At 32.2% G+C, this 13,672-nt stretch overlaps 1 non-coding gene across 1 annotated transcript; it reads left to right on the top strand.

Annotated features, from left to right (window-relative positions):
* Positions 1-3,393: 3,393 nt before the first annotated feature.
* LOC111732136 lies at positions 3,394-3,556 on the top strand. The gene has a single exon (XR_002777437.1). It is a non-coding gene; the product is annotated as a U1 spliceosomal RNA (small nuclear RNA).
* The last annotated feature ends 10,116 nt before the right edge of the window (positions 3,557-13,672 follow it).

Raw genomic sequence — 13,672 nt, 5'->3', positions numbered from 1 at the left:
AAATGGCTCAATCTATGATGTCATTTAGGTGTCAACCCAATCCTTTGAGATAATAAAAATGTATCTTTATTTTAAAAGGGGACAGGTCATTTAGAACTTTATTTGTCAGGAAAGATATAAACTGTAAATCCTTCAGGGTAAAATCTGTATCCAACTGTTCTTTCATAAACTTGTGAATTTTTCTAATGGCTAAAAGGTGTCCGTTTGTGTTCATGTGTCTGTATAAATATGTTGTAAATGTGGAGTAATTTTCTACCTCCCAACGGTATTGTTAAAATTATTTTAAAGGCAAGCACTTGTAAAAACTGCATATTCTAAAATTCTCAGAAATATAGAAACTAACTCAAATGCTTTTCAAGTTCATGTGATCTAAGATTAAACCTTAGTAAATAAAAACTAGCAAGTTTATTGGTTTAAACAGCCATGTCTTTTTTTATTTGGGTCTTACAGAAATAAGTCCATGCTAATAATTGAATTTGCTGTCTATGAAATATGTTTCTAGAAGTTAAGTGATTAAAAATAATAATTAATAATAATAATAATAATAATGAGGGCAATGAGAAACCCAAAGATGGCCACTTGCTTCTTCCTTGCTTCCTGGCTCCCCATTTTTTAGTTTTGCATTCCATCATGTATCATACTGCATTTAAGCTGAACTTAGATGAAGGAACTTATGAGCTGACATTATTAAAAGGAGACATCTTACACTATTTGATAGAATCACTTTAAGAAAATGTCAAGTTGTAACAGCTTCCTTTCACAGGAAGTTCCCAGGAAACAAAGACTTTACTGTTTTTTGGAAATAACATCAAATTAAAGACACTCTCCAATCTCATTGAAAGAGAACTTATCAGGCACCTAACCGTGAATGGATATCTATCTACCCTTGTCTATGGACATCAAAGACTCCTCAAGGATGAGAAATTGCTGACACCAAAGATAGACAGCTATCCAAAGACAGTGACAAGGCTTGTATACCTATGGTTTGATATTATGCTCAGAATTCATTTTGTTAGATTGTTTTTACATATTTGCTAATGACATTAGTCATAATAATAGCTATACTTGTTCTTTGGTTTTTTCTATAGTCCAACTCTTTATGATTATTGAAAATATATAAGGTAATTGTTAATACTCTTTAAAAAAGAAATTGAAATGCTTTATTAATAATATGGAAGTATTATTCCTAATTCTAAAATTACTCTGTTCCTTTTAAAGCTCTCAAAATAGCTATATGCCTATTCTCTTAAAAAATGCACATACATATGCACTCAGATATACACATATATACAGAGATTTGTGTATAAATGATGCTATTGACTGTAATACTGTTTTTTCTATTTAGCAAAGAAGAACTATTTTATTTTATATTGTAAAATACATTTATTAGGATTTGATTTTGAATTTAACAATTATTTTTAAAATATCTATTAAATTATTACATGTTATTTCCTAACTTATTGATGTGGTATTATGTAAAATTTCTTCTGATATTAATATTTATCCTTGAATTTCTAAGGGGGAAAATCTAATTGTTCTTGGTATAGTATTCTTTAAGAATGGCAACTGAATTCGAATTTGTAGCACTTTAATTGTCAATCTTTAAGATTAAAGTATTTTTCAGAGAGATCTTCTTTTTATCAGTGAGATGAGTGAGATGTTGGTTTTCTCATTAGAAGGAACAAAAGAAGTATTGATGTAGGGTGAGAAACCAGACACTTCAAGAAGTTATTTTAAAGGAAGACACAAGAAAATATGTAATGCAGGAGAATAAATAGTCCTAAAAAGCAAATATCACACATAAAAACTTTTTCCTAGGGCAAGACCAGTGGAAAATAATCTCACTATATTTTGTATTAAATTAAATTATAACCAAGGATAAATATAACCATTGGGAATATTTTTAAGTATCCATTTCTGCAATTGCCAACCTTGAACAGCAGACAGTGAGACCTCTGAAGGCAAAGTACCCTTTCTGATTGTTGTTGTGAATAAATTAAAGAATGCTTTTGGAATCTGCTATTTCATTTCTGATTTTATTTTACTGTAATTTTTTCCTACTAATGAAATCACTTGAAGTAGCTTATTCTTTATATATGGTAAATTGCTTGGTTCTTATTTCTAAAAAAATCAATTATGTATTCTTAAATATTTCAAAATATAGAAAGAAAGTATTCTGGATTGCTATAAAATCTGTGAGCATACCTCTAAACCCCTGCAAGTAAAGTGCTCCTTATCTTATTAGTATCTTAAACTCCTATTTAACCAAAATATTTTTTTTAATGCAAAACCTTTCTTGATTTTACCTACATCTTTGCAGAAAGAATTTGTCGCCCTGCCTACTTTCAATTGTATCTTTTTGTTTCTAGTAGATATGATGACATACATAGGCTTAAGAGCTGGAGGAGTGGGGTGGTGGGGACAGATTCCAACCCTAAATCTGCTACTTACTAACAGTGTGAGACTGAATGATCTACAGAAGGATTTTGTTTTCTCTTTTGCTAACTAGAATATTTCCACTTCCCTCTCACAGGGTTGGTTTGTCTTTTATGAAAGAATGTGTTAATTCACAACAAAATTAGTTCATCTTCACTTTTTTCTAACACTTTAATGTTTGTATTTATATTCATCACAGAATTCTTGTTATGTTTTGTCAGTCAACTTGAGGTCAAGGACTATGTTTTATTCATCCTTGTATCTCATGTTTGACTCAATGAATCTGGGAAATCAATTACTGTGCTCCAACCTCTGGGAATCGAAAAGACCAGAAAGTGCTTGCCCAGTTAATTTCTAACATTCGTTTATATATTTGCCTAGAGTGCCTCCTGTGGTGCTCGTACCTACTGTGTATTACTCCAAATACATGAGCTCTAGTCCCTCACTAAGTGCATGTTGGTGATGTTCGGAAGACAGTAAATTGATTCTGTTGCCTCATTCCAGTTTGGAAAATATATAATGAATATTTGCAATGACCTGATTATGCAAAGTTTTTATTCCTGTGTGTCTGATCTCTATTTGGTGTCAATATCATTCTGGACTATGGCTCTCAACACTCTGCAACTTTGAGAAAGCTCCAGGAGCCTCCATATTGGCAATCCATGCAGAACTGCAATACACAGGTGAAAAGTTATAAATGGAGTCATTTCCTCTGAAGAAAATGGAGCACTTGAAGTGAGACTACTCCAGAGGGATCACCCTTGGACAGTCCAGGCTGCAGCTGCTCTGGAACGTCTTCACTCTGCGACAGTACTGAGATTTCTAGGAAACAACATTTATGTCTTGGTCCCTAAGCTACTTCCAGTCTTCTCTCATTTATCACAGCCCCAAACAAAACTGCCCCAAGACTTTAAGATCTCTAATAAGAGCTATGCCAAGTTAAAAGCTTTGCCCTGAATACCTAACTGTCAGGGAGATATCAGAATCACAAAGGTGGTTTTCTCAGGGAGAGGCTCAACCATTGCACTCTGGGTGTGTTGATCCCTGCAGTTTCCCCAAATGTGGGAAAATCAACTGAATAATTTGTGGTAATTGGGGATTGTATTTGCACTTTCTCTGAAAAAAAAAAAAAAGAGGTGTTTCCTTGAGCCAAGTACAGACAAACATTTCTTGGGCTTTATTTCAAAGTTGGGAAGATTGGGTTGAAAAGAAACCAATAATTTGGTATTGTAAGTGTATACTCATACCAAATCACTAGGAGAAATAAACAATTTAGACACAGCAGTAAACCATGCCTCTCTGAATCAAGAAGGTAATACTAGGGAGGAGAGAAGGGTAAGAAGTGACTCAGGTAAGGTTGATATTATTTTGACTTGTTAGAGCTGTTACTACCATCACTTACAATGGATAATCAAAGCATCACGATATTAAACACATTCATAATTGTATAAAAAATGGAGCCTCTGCCCCTGCAATTTTCTGTCTGCATTGGAGTCAACCTGTTGTTAATATCAACATCAATTAAACAATTTCTCTGTTTGTGTGTCTGTTTTGTCCATACCCTGTTAGCAACCATATCATGTTCATCTCCCACAAATAATAATCCTTCTAAATGTCCAAAAGATATACGACATCTAGGCTATACAAGTCTACTTTAAAGTGGGCCAGCATTTTCACACACACACTCCTTCACATAAACCCATAAATGTTTTTCCTTTTTTCTTCTTATGAAGAATGATAGGTTTTAAATGAGGATTAACATATTTTTTTAAAAAGTACAACAGAAATCTATTTGCAAGTCCAAAATGCATTTTGATTATACCTAGAATTGTTTACACTATTTCTAAGAGGATACTGTCCAAAGAGCATAGAAGTTTTATTATTCTTTTTAAATATTGTATCAAATAATTTTCTGTCAACTTATGTTAAATGTTTTAGTTCTAAATATTACTTCTTGGCATAACTTTTTAGTAGGTATGTCATTTAGTATTCTACCTTCTAAGTAAAGGAAATAATGATTTAATTACCAAAATTAATGCTAACCAAATAATTATGTAGACATTAATTATGACTATATTTTAAAATATTGATATCAACTCCTGGTAGAAAGCACAAAGATATTGTCTACTTTCAATAATTAAATCAAATAATGTTGTAACTGTCCGTGGTATATTTCTTTGGATCTCAGATAAGTATTCACCTACTCAGTGCATTAGTTGGAGAAAACTCAGTAAAAGAAAGAGTCCTGTGAGGCTAAAAAAGAAAATTTTACAAATCAATATATGTCATCTTGAAATAAAAAATATCAATTAATTATTACAAAGCACAAGTTCACAAAATTGCCAGAATGTCTATCATAGGAAGTAATCTATTAGAAACTAATCTGGACCAATCAGATGTTTTTTCTAGAATTGAAAAAGCAGAAGAATTTAATCATTTTCCAATAAACAATTATACAATTAATTGCCCTTTCTTGATATTTCAGTTAAGGTTAGATTCTCATTGATGAAATCTTTACAAAACAATGCCAATTAAAACCACATTTACACAGGAGCTCTGAAGGAGGTTCCAATAGTCACAGCTAAAACAATTTGAACAAAAATAAATACATAACAATAATATTGGGTTTTAGCAAAGAGTAAGAATATTATCCTTATCTGTTTTGATTTTATTTTTTTATTTTTCTACACTTAGAATTTTCACGCAATACTAATGACTTTTTTCTCTTGACAGTTTCATAAATTTTAACACATATACAGATTTGTGTAACCACCATCACCTCAATGAAGATATAGAAAAGTTTCATCACAACACAGCACTCACTTGTGCTATCCTTTCACAGTCACTTCTTTGACCCTACATTTGGCAACCACTGATGTATTCTTTAAATTATAATTTGGGTTTTTTTTTAATGTAATATATATTGAATCAAACAGTATATAACTTTCTGAAACTGGCTTTTTCACTCAGCCTAATACCTTTGAGGGTCACCTCAATTATTGCACACACAATAGTCCTCCCTTATTCGCAAACAAGCTTCAAAAATATTAAGTAGAAAATTCCAGAAATAAACAATTCATAAGTTTTAAATTGCATGATAATATCTGGCACTATCCCATGCCACCTCACATGGAATATGAATCATCCCTCTGTCTACTGTACCCACGCTGTATATATTTCTTGACTGTTAAGTCACATAGTAGTTGTCATCTAGGTTATCAGACCAACCGTCTCAGTACCACAGCGCTTGTGTTCAAGTAACCATTATTTTACTTAATAACAGCCACAAAGTGCAAGAGTAGAAATGCTGGCAACTCAAATAAGCCAAAGAGAAACCACTGAGTGCTTCCTTAAGTGAAAAGGTGACAGTTCTCAATTTAAGGAAAGGAAAAAAAAATGTATGCTGAAATTGCTAAGATCTATGGTAAGAACAACTCTTCTATCCATGAAATTATGAAGAAAGAAAATAAATTTGTGCTAGTTTTGCTGTTGCATCTCAAACTGCCAAAGCTACTGCCACAGTGCATGATAAGTACTTAGTTATGATAGAAAAGGCATTAAATTTGTGTAGAAGGCATGAACAGAAAATGTGTTCCTACTGACAGCAACATGTTGCACCAGAAAGCATTGAGCCTATACAAAGACTTCGCAAGGGGTTCCCTGAAAGAAATGACACCAAGCCATTTACTGTGAGAAAGGGATGGTTACACGGATTCAGGAATAGGTTTGGCATTTTATCATCTCACATCACCACACAAAGAAGGGTGAGTATCTTACAATAGGATATTTTGAGAGAACGGAGACAAACCACATTTATATAACTTTACAGTATATTGTTATAATTTTTTATTATTAGTTGTCAATCTCTTACTGTGCCTAATTTATAAATTAAACTTTGTCATAAGTATGTATGAATAGGAAAAAAACATAATATATAGGATTTGATATTGTCTGTAGTGTCAGGCATCCACTGGGGGTCTTGGAACATATCTCCTACAGATAAGGGGAACTACTGTATCACTAGTTTGTTCTTTTGTGTTGCTGATTAGTATCTCATTGTTTGGATATGTACAGTTTGTTTAACCATTCACCCACTGAAGGACATTGGGTAATTTTCAGTTGTATTTTGCTTTGTGTTTTCAAATATAAATAGAACTGCTCTAAACATTTTTGTACAAATATTTGTGTAAACATTGGTTTTCAATTCTCTAGGCTTTATATACAGGAGCAGGATTGCTGAGTCATATGGCAAGTGGTGCTTATAAGAAACTGCCAAAATGTTTTCAGAGTGGCTATACCATTTTGCATTCCCACCAGGAATATATGATCTCCATTTTATCTGAATGCTTGCCAGCCGAGTCAGTATTTTAAAATTTAGTCATTCTAATAGCTATGTAATAGTATTTTATTATTGTAGTTTGCTTTTCTCTAATGACTAATGAAGTTGAACATATTTTGATATGCTTTCTGCCATCATTGTATCTCTTTTCATGTATTTGCTCAAGTGTTCCAATGAATAGTTTATTCAAACGTATAGTTTGTTTTCTGATTGTTGAAGTTTGAGAGTTCTTCACATATTCTGAATACATTTAATTTGTTGGATATATAATTTGCAAATAATTTCACCTAATCTGTAGCTTACCTTCATTTTCTTAAAGTGTCTGTCACAGAGCAATTTCTTTTTAAATGTTAAGTCTAATTTATACTTTTCTTTTATGGATCATGCTTTGTGTCATATTTAAGACTTCTTCATCTACCACTAGGCCACATAAGTTTTACCATATATTTTCTTCTAGAAATTTTATAGTTTTATGTGTTACATTTAGATACATGATCCATTTAAGTGAATTTTTCTATAGGTTGTGAGATTTAGGCTGAGGTTTATTTTTTTTCCTGTTCCATTCATCTAAATGTTTGTCTCTTTATCAATGTTATACTGTCTGGATCAGTGTAGCTTTTATAGTAAGTCTGAAAATCAAGTTAATATAATTCTTCCAAATCTATTTTATTTTATCAGACTGACATAAATAAATATTTGAATAAATAAATAAATGGAGAAAAACTAAACCTTTCTTACAGAAGATTTTAAAATAACATCAAAGAAATGAGGAAAACAGAAAATAACCTTTAGACCACCACGATGGACATTGCCTATAGCATGAATGTTAAAATTGTTTGTGGGCAAAATGTTAAGGAAAAATAGGATAGTTGCATTGCCTCTACGTATTCTTCCAAAATATTTATGTTACTATGATGGTTTTAACAGATATTTTCTAATCATTTGATACCCCTCTCTAAAGGAGGTAGAGATTAATTTTCCTCCCCGCAAGTGTGAGCTGGATTTAGTGACTCACTTATAACAAATAGAATATGGAAAGGTAAAAATCATAATTTTACAGTGGAAAAACCTGGCAGACAGCACTTTAACCAAGTGATCATGGTTAGCATCACCAGTGATAAATCATGTTGCTACTAGGTACTCTGATACGATGCAGTGAAAACAGCACATTGCCTCTGTGATATAGTTTCCAATAATCCATAACCTCAATCTAATCTTGAGAAAACATCAAACAAACCTAAATGGCTATAAAATACTAACCAGGACTCATCCAAAGTGTCAAGCTCCTGACAGACAAGAAAAGACTGAAGGACTGTCACGGACTTTAGAGATGTGATGACTAAACGCAACATGGTATCCTGCATTAAATATGGGGGATGACAAAACCATGAAAAAAGAAAAGGTAAAAAACACATAAATTCTATAGTTAATATCATTGTACCAAAGTTAATTTCTTAGTTTTGCTAAATGTACCATGGTTATGTAAGTTGCTAACATTTGGGGAAGATTTATGAAGTGTATAGTGAATTTCCTATACTATTTTTGCAACTCTTCTATAAACCTAAAATTATTCCAAAGCAAAAAGTCTAAAAACCATGTAACCGTTTGTCCAATTATAAATACCAAAGCATTACCAAACAAAAAATTAATTCTTTGTTTATAATTCCTAGCAAAAAGAAATTATTAATAAGCATAAAACAATTCTTTCGTTCAAGAAAAACTTAAATTTTCCCATTTTTTATTAAATCAGAAACATCTAGTAGTGAATAAGAAGTCCATATTTCAGGTACATGTTCTATTGTTAGAAACTGTACTGTATACTCATTCTAAGTATATATCTATTGCTTTTGCCAATGTTTTTTCAGTTTTTCGTTCTTTTAAAAAAAAAAAAACAAAACACCATGATCTCACTTGGAGAATCTCTCTCCTGCACTCTCAGCTCATTTGGTTTTAGATGAGACCATTTTAGGGTAGGTATAAAGTTCGAGATTGGATCTCCAAGGATGGTGCTAATAACGGATTCTAGGATGAGTATATCGCTCTTCATGGTTCAATCAGAGCTAATCCTTAGACAACTGATATAATATAATATTAATCATGGAGCTATTGGGATGCACAAGATGCAGACGAAATTAACACAGTGGAAAACAGAGTCAAGGGATGAGGAGAATGAAAAAGAAAGAGAAATACCTGGTCTTGATGACATTATTTAAGCGACTTTATTTAGCTATGTCTAAAGACTATTCTTCTGAAAACTGACCCCAGACTTTATAGTTTTACGAGACAATACATTCTTTAATTCACATTTTATAATTTTTGGAGGAATTAGAATTAGATCATAAGCAATTTGCATACAAAAAGTCCTCCAAATTAAAAAATCCATAGAAATAGAGGGTTTTCTAGAAGCAAGACTTTAAGCAAATAAAATTATGTATCTCCACCCATCTACTCAGCAGAAACTTAATGGATTAAGAAGAATGTGCATATCCCATCTGCTTTCTTTTGCAATCTATGTATTCAGCTCTATACAATTTCCCTAGCTAATCTGAAATATCACATTGAGTATATAACTCATAAAGTTTATTCTTATGTGTTGAGTCACTTTATGACATTTTCAAAAGGAAACTCATCCTTTTAAGAAAAGATCTCTAAATTAAGGATATAGTATTAGCAACCATTGAAAACCATATTAGGTATGATAAAATTAGATCCACAGCATGCAGATGACATGATTTTAAAATAAAGTGTCATTGGATTTCTTTCCAAATAAGTCTTTTTAGCATTCTTTAAATTTCCTACTCTGGACAAAGCCCTTACCCCTTCCCACCCTTATTTACTCAAATGGTTCACAAATTAAGTTGCATAAAACTCAACACAAAAGATTTGTAAGGGCATGAAAGGGGACTGGCAGATGTTCTTCAATTCAGTCTTTGAGTGGGAAGGGCATGTGGAAATGGCACTGGTTTGAATGACAACTGGAGTAATGGCCTGCCATTCTGCTGGCACTTTTAGTGTTAAGCAAGTGATCTGCAAAGTAAAGTGGATTCACAGTTAGAGTCAGCACCCGTGTACAGGTCGCCCGTAAAAATAGAAGATTCCATTATTCTTCAGGCTCCCTAGAGGTAGCAAGGTCTCTAGCATCATTACCAGGACTAAATCTGACTTTTCTACCTCCCCTAATTTCCTCCTAGTAATTATAGGTCAAGCACTCTTTTGTAAATTATAAAACCTTTGTTCTTATCAAAAATGAATAGCTGAGGAAAAAATTATAAAAAGAGTCCAAGGAAAAAAATTTCAATTAGAAAACCAAGCTAATTTGGTATGACCAAAGACTGTCAGGCATACTGACAGTGCTCTATTATGCAGTCATTTGGGCTCTTTCAAATTAGTTATGTTAATGTCCTGTGAGTGAATGTAACACTTGGATGGGACAAGATTTCTGCAATTAATTTCTGCAGTCAGTGGAGAGACAAGCAAATTTATTTTCCCCCTCTCTGGGAATTGGTAGTGGAGGGTGTGAGGTAGCGAAAGTGCATTTAGGAACAGGGTACAAGCTAAACACAAGCCCTAAATAAAGCAGAAACAATGGGAGCCAATGCCTCCTCATTCATTCAATTGACAATGTTTTGCAGCTTAAACCTGTTTTATTAATTATGTTTGACATTTCCTTAATTAGTTTCATTTACACCAAATCAATCCCTACTGCTGTATGGCATCATTTATCATTTTGAAAAATTTGCATACTGAGTGCTGACTTTTCCTACTTAATTATACATTAAAAGTGTCAAGCACACTTGCTGCCTGGCATTATCTGCGGCAGAAAGGTTTGTGGCTGGACGGTGATGGTATTAATCATTAAGAGCCCCCAAGTACTGCTGGGTAATGTCTGGGGAGTAGAGTGGCTCTCATTTTAACGCTAGAGAGCAGAAGTGCTTTTGTAAAATGACCCAGAGCAAAAACAAAATAAATGACCTAAAACATCCGGTGTACTGTAATGCTTTGCTCTTTCAATGAAAATATGCTTTAGAGGGAAGGTTTACTATTAACTATTTATTTTCTGTAAATTTAAACACTATGAATCCAGTAGTAGTAAATTTGTAATCTCGGCTTGGTCTTGAAGACAAGATATTTTAGTTGAATATATAATGGTGGCTTGGTAGCATACATTCCAATATATGCCAACTCAAATGTGTTATGTTACAAATGAAAGCTAGAAAAGATAGTATACCATTAATACAGTGATTGATGTTGCTCATTTCTTTTCTACTTACAACTTTCAATGAATAAGCAACTATTTTTCACTGAACAACATGGAGCACAACTGAACATAGAATATGTCTAAAATTCTAATACTACAATAGAACTTCATTTGTACAGTCTAATAGTTAGATTTCAATATTAGGAAATTTTCAGTGATGAAAAAATTATAAGACTGTACAATTCTGAGCACAAAGCAAGATTGTGAGCCATGACAATGAAAGAGTTAACAAGAACCTGTTAGTAAATTGTGTATCAAGTATGCCTTCCTTCATGTCAGAACTCAAACTTAGTACATTTAATATTCAAATTCATTTTCAAATACTTGCCCATTAACATAATATATGCTACTTTGCAAGCCTGGTCAGAGAAATCTGTAACTAAATAATTTTCAAGTTTCCTTCATATCAGATGCATTATATGCAGTGTGAAATTATTTCCCCACTCTACCCCTTTGCCGAACAGCAGAAAACCAACACATAATATAGTAGGTATTACTACAAGTGCATTACATTCTTTAGGAGCTACTATATATGCAGGAAAGTTTATAATTGCTAATTTTATGTGAGTATTTATTGCATAGTTTATGTATAACTGTAAGGTTAATATGCAATTGCAATACAGCCTTACTTAAAACTTAGAAGAGGAATGTATATGACATAAATGTATTTAGGCAAATATTATAAATAACTCATTTATGTTTTCAGTCAGTTAAAAATGCTATTTTTAATGATGTCATCATTAAATGTATTTGTTTTTTATCACATGAAAATAATTCAGAATAGGAAATATACATCTAAATTTACATATCTACATTTAATATTTAATTTTGGAAAACAAAATGATCCATGTATGTTGTGACAATTCAGTTAAATTTTTAAAATAATGTTAAAACCAATAGTATAGTTTTTATATACCTTGCCTCTCTCAAATTTTATCTTTAAATCTATACTTATATTTTTTCTTGCCCTTTCAAGCCATGATCCTTTATTCTAGTTACAAATTTAAAGGGCAAATAGCTTTTCTAATCAGGAAGGAATAATGAAATATAATAATAGTAATCATGACAATAAGAGATAGCATATTTTAACATTACTATATCCCAGCCACTGGGCTAAATGTTTTATATTTATTATGTTTATCCTCACAATAATTTGATGAGACAGATATATGATTACCCCATTAAGGCTTACAATTTTAAGTAGCCAGTCTAAAGCAATCGATCTAAGTGGCAAAGGCCAGTGTTACAAAAAGATTGCCCCTCCAATGTCCATGTCCTCAGTAATTTCACTGAATTACATATGTTCATAATATTCCACAAACTTCTAAAGGCATGTGTGCTATAGTAAAAAATGTATCATTTTTTGAATTTTGACTGGTATGCTTAATCCAAGTCTATCATTTACTAATTACATAACTTTGGGCAACTTAAATTTTCTGGGCTTTTTTCTTGTCTATAAATTGGAGTTAATGTACCCATTTCACATGATTGTTGGAAGGAGTAAGAATTGGTAATATCATATAGTATGTAAGTAATACAGTTGACTTGTTCTGTCCCTACTAGATGTAAAACATCTGTTTACATCTGACTCTTCAATGATACTTAAGTCCTTCTTTGTCTCTTTGTTCACCATGGTTCACCAAGCATCTAGAACAAAGTTGGGCATGTTGTAGGAACTCACAAATGTCCATAAGTAAGTCTGTGGGAGGGAAAAGTTTTATAATGTTGAATATTGCTACTGATCCCCTTTCATTATCAAATCATCTTCCTTACCCTGGTCCTCACAATCCACTCAGAATATTTGTTTCTTTGGGGGCAAAAAAATGCTCTGCCTTTACTCCTTTACTGCTGCTCCACTGCATTCTTACTCTAGTATCCAGGGCCAAGGCACCTCTGATGTTCCTTCACCTATCAATTTGCTTAGTGGATACTGGAGTAACAGCAAAGATTAATTAATGTTCATAATATAATAATAACCAACTAAGAAAAAAAGAGAAAATCAGAACTTGACTGCAATTATTCACAAACAGCATATTCTATATTATGTAGCTATATATTAGTTTTAATATAACAGTTGATAACCTGATCCAAAGTCAAAGACAAAATTTACCAAGGGTATTTAATATTTTCTATCATTTGCTATTGCAAACTTTAAAACTGTAGATTTTTCTTGGCACTGTATTTTATGACTTTTTTAAAAAAAATCTTCAATTTACAAATTAAAATTCAAATAATCATACATTGAAATAAATATATACAGGCATGAGTCACATAAATGTAAAGCTAATTTATATACCCACCCCACAAAGCTTTACTTGCTTCATTATATGGAATAGCTCCAGACACATATGGCCTTTCAAGGACACACACATACACACACATGTGCATGCACAATATCTATATACCTGTATGACTATATAGCTATATAACTATAGATATATAGGTACGGTCTACACTTCAGAAACTCTCTACTTGTTAAAAAAAATTAGCAAAACTCATTTACTTGGCTCTTAACAGAATTCATTAACCTTTGTCTTCTTTTAAGAAGCCAGGAACTATTCTAAAACTGACATTGTCATTAAAACTCAATAGGAAGTCACCATTTTTAAATTAAAGTCATTAGATAAGTTTCTCAAGAG

Source organism: Pteropus vampyrus, unplaced genomic scaffold (assembly GCF_000151845.1).
Source record: "Pteropus vampyrus isolate Shadow unplaced genomic scaffold, Pvam_2.0 Scaffold11, whole genome shotgun sequence".
NCBI lineage: Eukaryota > Metazoa > Chordata > Mammalia > Chiroptera > Pteropodidae > Pteropus > Pteropus vampyrus.
This window is presented reverse-complemented; position numbering and strand designations above follow the sequence as displayed.